At 36.1% G+C, this 7,086-nt stretch overlaps 1 pseudogene; it reads left to right on the forward strand.

Moving 5' to 3' along the window:
• Nucleotides 1,327–2,336, forward strand: Gm18358 (predicted gene, 18358; annotated as a pseudogene).

A 7,086-nucleotide genomic window follows, 5' to 3' on the forward strand; every position in this document is an offset into this window, starting at 1 on the left:
TATTTCTACAAAGCATGGTTATGTGATGAATGATCATTTAAGTTGGAATCTAGACAAGCAGTAAGTGCATACTTCATTTACATATTTTACTTTATTGTAAGAGAAAAGACATTATAGAGATGCTGGCATGTAGACCATGATACCATGTGTCTTCAGGCTCTTCTTTCTAGGAGATAATCAAAATTTATTTTACGGTTCAATGGTGGTAATTTTTTTCAATGCTGGTTGTTTTATGAGTACCTTATTGTTTTTCACTTTTGAGTTACAAATTCTAGGTAAATGCTGAATGAATGACCCATGGTGTTGACCTTGATACTAGAAAGACTCCCATAATTTGTCAATTTCCAACTTATTTTTTCTTGGGATTTACCGTGGAAATTTGGAACATTGTTTTGGGTTTATTCTACTGCTGTGTTTTCAGGGTGACACCCAAGACCAAGATTACTCCGTTTATCTTGCCATGGAAGAAATAAATAAGAACTGGCATATTTTACCCAACATTTATCTTGTAGTTAATATTAGATGTGGCCTACAAAAATATGTTCAGAAAACTGGTTTGGGTTTGGAAAATCAGGAACTTATTCCTAATTACTACTGCACAAATCAGAGACGATATTTAATTGTACTTACAGCACCTGTATGGGAAGTATCTACACTATTTGGAGCATTCCTGTTCATCTCCAGAATTCCTGAAGTAAGTCAAGATGGATTAATTTTAAGGAAATACTTTCTTTTCCTCTGTGAGACTTTCTGAGTATGAAGGCAGTTTAGAAGACAAATAAACGGCTTATGTTTATAATAATCTATCAAGCATAAATACACAGATATGTTTTCCACAAACAAAACAACTTTATCATAAATAGGCATGGGAGACAGCAGTATTGTGAATGTTATACCAGAAGAATTATTATACTTGTAATTGTTTAGAGATTCACAAGTAGTTCGATATATCTGTCATACTGAGATGAAGAGTAAGCTCTTTCTTTCTTTTTTTTTTGATCTTCACTTCTCTTTATTTTTTTTTAATTTTTTATTAGGTATTTAGCTCATTTACATTTCCAATGCTATACCAAAAGTCCCCCATTCCCACCCACCCCCACTCCCCTACCCACCCACTCCCCCTTTTTGGCCCTGGTGTTCCCCTGTACTGAGGCATATAAATTTTGCGTGTCCAATGGGCCTCTCTTTCCAGTGATGGCCGACTAGGCCATCTTTTGATACATATGCAGCTAGAGTCAAGAGCTCCGGGGTACTGGTTAGTTCATAATGTTGTTTCTAACATGACTATATTTTGCTCAAGCACACTCCGATCTTACAAGGATCATCATGTTCATATTATTGCCTATGTTCTGTATTTTACAGCTTTACTGTGGAAATTTTCATCTCCTTCTGGGTGATAATGAACAATTTCCTCATCTTTACCAGATAACTCCCAAGGACACATCTCTACCACTAGCCATGGTGTCCCTAATGGTTCATTTCAGATGGAACTGGATAGGAGCGATGATTACAAATGATGACCATGGAATTCAAATCCTTTCTGAATTTAGAGGAGAAATGCAGAAAACAAAAACAAAAACAAAAAACACAAAAAACCCACCAAACACCCAAAAAACAAAAAAACAAAGCAAAACCAAAAACAAAAAAACAAAAACGATTGTCTGTTTATCAGTTGCAATTATTATCCAAAATGATAAAATCATAGTCCTTAAAGAGTTCCATATGAATTATAAGAAAATTTTAATGTCATCAGCAAAAGTTGTGATAGCTCATGGTGACAAAGACTCACCCATAGTTTGCTCTCATTGAGTGTGAATTTTGAGGCATTAGGAGAATCTGGGTCAGTGTGTAACAATTTGATATTATCACAATTCTAGGAGATTTTATGCTATACTCCTCCTTTGGGAATTTCATTTCTTCATACCAGCAACCTGAAATATCTAGTTTTAGACAATTTATACAAACAGTACACCACAATTTATTCAAACCACAGTATTGAATTTTCCTTTGTTAAATTATGGTGGACATATTTAGATGTTCTTTGCCACCGTCTAATTGTAAGAAGCTGAAAATTGTCCAACCAAAGCTCTTTTTAAATGGTTATTCATGACACCACTTGGAATGACCATGAGTAATGCATGCTATAACATATACAATGGTATGTATGCTGTGGCCCACTCACTCCATGAGATGCTTCTGCAATAAGTAGACACATGATCAACGAATACTGGGAAGGAATTGGAATTTGACTCTTGGAAGGTAATGAATCTTATACTAAATGACATTTATATGGTTTGAGTTCTATAATAGAACCCCATTGTCTAAAGTCATGTCAACAAGTAATTTTACCCATAAATGTACATAATTCTATATGCTATTATTACATAGGTGGTAGATCATGTTAGTGTCATAAATTATGACAAAGCCAACACCAGAATGTAAGTCAGCATTCACAATCTAACTCATGAATTTTTGTACAGATAATGAAACCACATATGTGACTCATGTATTAATTTTTCTCATGAAATTCTTAAATAGCAGTAAGAAAATGACTTGTCTTTTATGTTAATGAAAATTGTTGATCAATTTACTAAATAGATCCCAAGAATATCAATTAATTTTCCATTAATTTTACTTATTAATAATTTCTGTTCTATTGCCTTTGATCAAATAATACTATTGGCAGAACAAACAGCATGCTCCCCAGTTGTTAGCCTAGTCTCCTTGAATTCCTAGAGACCCAGGTTATTTGACTCTGCAGGTGTTCTGGTAGTGTCCTTGACACTTCAAGCTCACCTATGTCTATTCCAAACTTTCTAGAATACTCTCAAAAATCATCGTGATATTTCATTTGAGTTTCTCGACCTATTTCCATCTGCTGCTATATGAAGCCTCTCAGGAGACAGTTAAGCTGTGTTCCTGTAATATTGATAATGGCAGACTTTGGCTCCATCATAAACTTGGGAATAACATTGGTTGGCAATTCCAACAGACTCTACTCCATTAATATCCCTGCAAATAAGCATGACAAATATTTGGTTGAAGATTCCCTGGGTGGATAGATGTTCCTTTACTTCCTCTAGGAGTTGTCCCTAAGTACAACAGCTAGCCAATTAAGTTTCTATATACCATTCTCCTTAGAATCTCAGTTAGGGTCATCACTGTATATTCCTTGTATCCTCACCCTTGGCAGGCCTCCAGCTAATCTCAGTGCAGCCCCTCATCAGTTTCCATTCTCACTTCCAAGTCTCTCTGATCCCTCTCCCCATAGCTTCTCACCATCCCTGTATCACTGTATTCCCTCTCATACACCTTTCTCTCTCTTAATTGACTTCCTAAGACATGTATCTTCTTTGTAATATTTGTACATCCTAATTTGGGACCTCCTTTTGATCCACATTCTTTGGGTCAGTAGATTGTAGCATGATTATGCTAAAATTTATGGCTAATGTCTACCTGTAAATGAATACATAAGATCCTTGTCTTATTGGCTCTGGCATATCTCACTCAGGATGATATATTAAAATTCTATTCCTTTGCTTGAATATTTCAAATTCTGGGGTTTTTGCTACCTGAATAGTATTCTTTTGCATAGGCATGCCCTATTTTCTTTATCCTTTCTCCAGTTGAGGAAAATGTAGCTTGTTTCTAGTTTCTAGGTATTATGAAAAAATCTTAGATGAACAGAGTTGAGCAAGTCTCTCTGTGGTATAATGGGGTGTCTTTTGGGTATATAACAAGGAGGGGTATAGCTGAGTCATAAAGTAGAAATATTCCTAGTTTTCTGAGAAACTTAAAATTGATGTACAAAGTGCTTGTACAACTTTTCACTTCCACCAGCAATGGAGGAGTGTTTTTTCTTTCTTCATGTCCTTAACATCATGTGCCACTACTTGAGATTTTTTTTTATTTTACCCATTCTCGCATGTGTAAAATGGTATCTTGGGATTCCTTGATTTGCATTTCACTGATGACAGTTTAGTGGTAGCATGATGGCTAGGTTTGTCATTGCCTGAATAACACATGATTATGGCAAAAAGACTATAATATGTGTGAATGTTAGATTCTACCCCACACCAGCTATACCTCCGTATGTTCAATAACCTGAGTGAAATCCTTGATGACCTTCAGTCCTAGCAACAGTCTGTGTTGTTTAAGGACTTTCATGGAAACTACTCAGCAAACAAGACAGCCAATTGTTATCCATTCATATTGTTCTGTTGCTGTATTCTTTGCTAAGAGAAGTCCTCAATAGGTTTATCCTTATACATCCAAGTGATTTCTGATGCATTGTATTTCCACACTGCACATAAAATACCTTCCAAATCCAGCTGTTTCTCTCCATCCTCTCTCTCCACAACCTACAACAGATCACTTCCTTTCCTGTAATTTTGGTCCCCAATAACAAAAATGATATATTTCCTCTATCCAGAGAGATGCATCTTTCTATGTTCAGAATTCTTTACATACCTCTCTTGGCCTGTGCATTGTAGCTTCTTATCATTTATTTAACAGTGAATATCCACTTTTAAGCCAATACATGTAATATTTGCTCTCTGTGTCTGGGTTATTTTATTCAGGATGATTTCTTTATTGCTCCATCCATTTTACAGCAAATTTCCTGATGTCATTTTATTTTAAATATGAGTCATCCTACATTGTATAGATGTAGTTCATTTTCTTTTTCCTTTCTTGATTGAAGTACATCCAGGTTGTTTGCATTTTCTGGCTTTTTTAGATAATATTAGAAAGAACTTAATTAAGCAAGTATTGTAATATAGAATATATTTTGGGAGCACATGTAAGTATAATCCCAATTTTCTTATAAATTTCTATATTGATTTCCATAGTTGCTCTTTAAGTTCACATCACATCAGAAATGGAGGTATATTTCCCTCAGCCCAAATTGTTACCAATATGAGTAATGGTTTGTATTATTATTATTACTATTACTATTATTATAATTTAAATTAAATGTAGTTATAACATGTTTTTATTTGTATTGGATACTTTATTTATTTACATTTCAAATGTTAACTGCTTTCCTAGTTTCTCCCCAGAAACTGACTATTCCATCTTCCACCCCTGCTTCTATAAGGATGTCTGCCTTCCACCAACCCACTCCTGACTTGCTGCTGTGGCATTTCCCTACACTGGGGCAAGGAGCATTCACAGGAAAAAGGGCCTCTCCTCCCATTGATGCCCAAGAAGTCCATCCTCTGCTACATATGTGGCTGGAGCCATGGGTCCCTCCATGTGTACCTGAAATCTGGGTGATCTGCTTGGTTGATACTGCTCTTTTTCCTATAGTGTTGCAAAACCCTTCAGCACCTTTAGTCCTTTCTCTAACTCCTCTGTTGGGGAGCCTGCGCTGAGTCCAATGCTTGCCTGTGAGCATCTCCCTCTGTATTTGTCAGATTCCAGCAAAGATTCTGACTAGACAGGTATATCAAGCTCCTGTCAGCATGCACTTCTTAGCATCCAAAATAGTCTCTGTGTTTTCTGTCTTTATACAGGATGGATCCCCAGGTAAGGTAGTCTCTTGATGGCCATTCTTTCAATCTCTGCTCCACACCCTGTCTCTATATTTGCTCCCATGAATATTCTGTTCCCCTTTCTAAGAAGGTTGAGACATCCAAACTTGGTTGGCTATAACCTTGCTATAAATTGTCTTTAGAATCTTTAGGTGTGTTTCCTGTATTAGGAAAAAATGCCAGTATTTATCTTGGCTATAGAGTTGCTATAAATCTTCTTTAGCATATTTAGGTATGTTTCCTGCATTAGGAATTATGCAAGTATTTATTATGAAGAGGTGGATTATCTTTTTGCTGTGTCCTTGAATTTGGTTTACAAGTATTTTATTGAATAATTTTGCATGTATATTTGTTAGAGAAATTAATCTATAATTCCTGTTCTCCGTTGAATCTTTACGTAGATTGTGTGTAAAGGTAACTTGAGATTCAGAAAATGACCTGTAAAATATTCCTTCTGTATGTGTTTTGTAGAATAATTTGAGATGTACTGGTGTTAGTTCTTTGAAATTCTGGTTGAGTTTTTACCCAAAACCAATTTGGACATAGCCTTTGTTATTGTGGTTGGGAGGTTTTAAATGAGTGGTTCTATTTCAATGGGAGGCATTGGACTATGTAAATTGCTTGTCTGGCCATGGCTTCACCTTGGTAAGTATTGCATGCCGGGGCCTAGCAAACACAGAAGTGGATGCTCACAGTTAGCTATTGGATGGATCACAGGGCCCCCAGTGGAGGAGCTAGAGAAAGTACCCATAGAGCTAAAGCGATCTGCAACCCTATAGGTGGAACAACAATATGAACTAACCAGTACCCCCCGGAGCTCGTGTCTCTAGCTGCACATACATCAGAAGATGGCCTAGTCGACCATCAGTGGAAAGAGAGGCCCATTGGTCGTGCAAACTTTATATGCCTCAGTATAGGGGAATGCCAGGGACAAGAAGTGGGAGTGGGTGGGTAGAGGAGTGGGTGGTGGAGGGTATGGGGGACTTTTGGGATAGCACTGGAAATGTAAATGAAGAAAATACCTAATAAAAGATCATCATTTTTATTATATTTTGTGGAGTGCTAGTTTATAAAGTATGTCCTAAAAATTTCTTCAGTGTCTGCTATTTCTTCTTTTCTTTCCTACCTTCCTTCCTTCCTTCCTTCTTCCTTCCTTCCTTCCTTCCTTCCTTCCTTCCTTCCTTCCTTCCTTCCTTCCTTCCTTCATTCCTTCCTTCTTTCTGTTTGTATTTCTCTATTCATTTCCTACTTTGGATTTTTTCTATGACCTTTTCATTGGTTGAATAATGGTCATCCTATCTTATTGAATTTATTAAAATTTTATATTTTCTAAAAACGCTCTGTCATCTTTTTATATTATTAATTTTATCCCTCGTTTTGATGATAATTGCCATCTAATTTCCTTAGGTATATTTAAACATTTTGTTGTTGTTGTTGGGACTTTAGATGTGCTGTTAACTTGCCAATATGAGATCTCTACAATTCTTAAGTAAATACTTAGTGCTATTAAATTTTTTTTAGTAGCTCTTTCATTGTGTCCCATATTTGAGAT

Source organism: Mus musculus, chromosome 7 (assembly GCF_000001635.26).
Source record: "Mus musculus strain C57BL/6J chromosome 7, GRCm38.p6 C57BL/6J".
Lineage (NCBI taxonomy): Eukaryota > Metazoa > Chordata > Mammalia > Rodentia > Muridae > Mus > Mus musculus.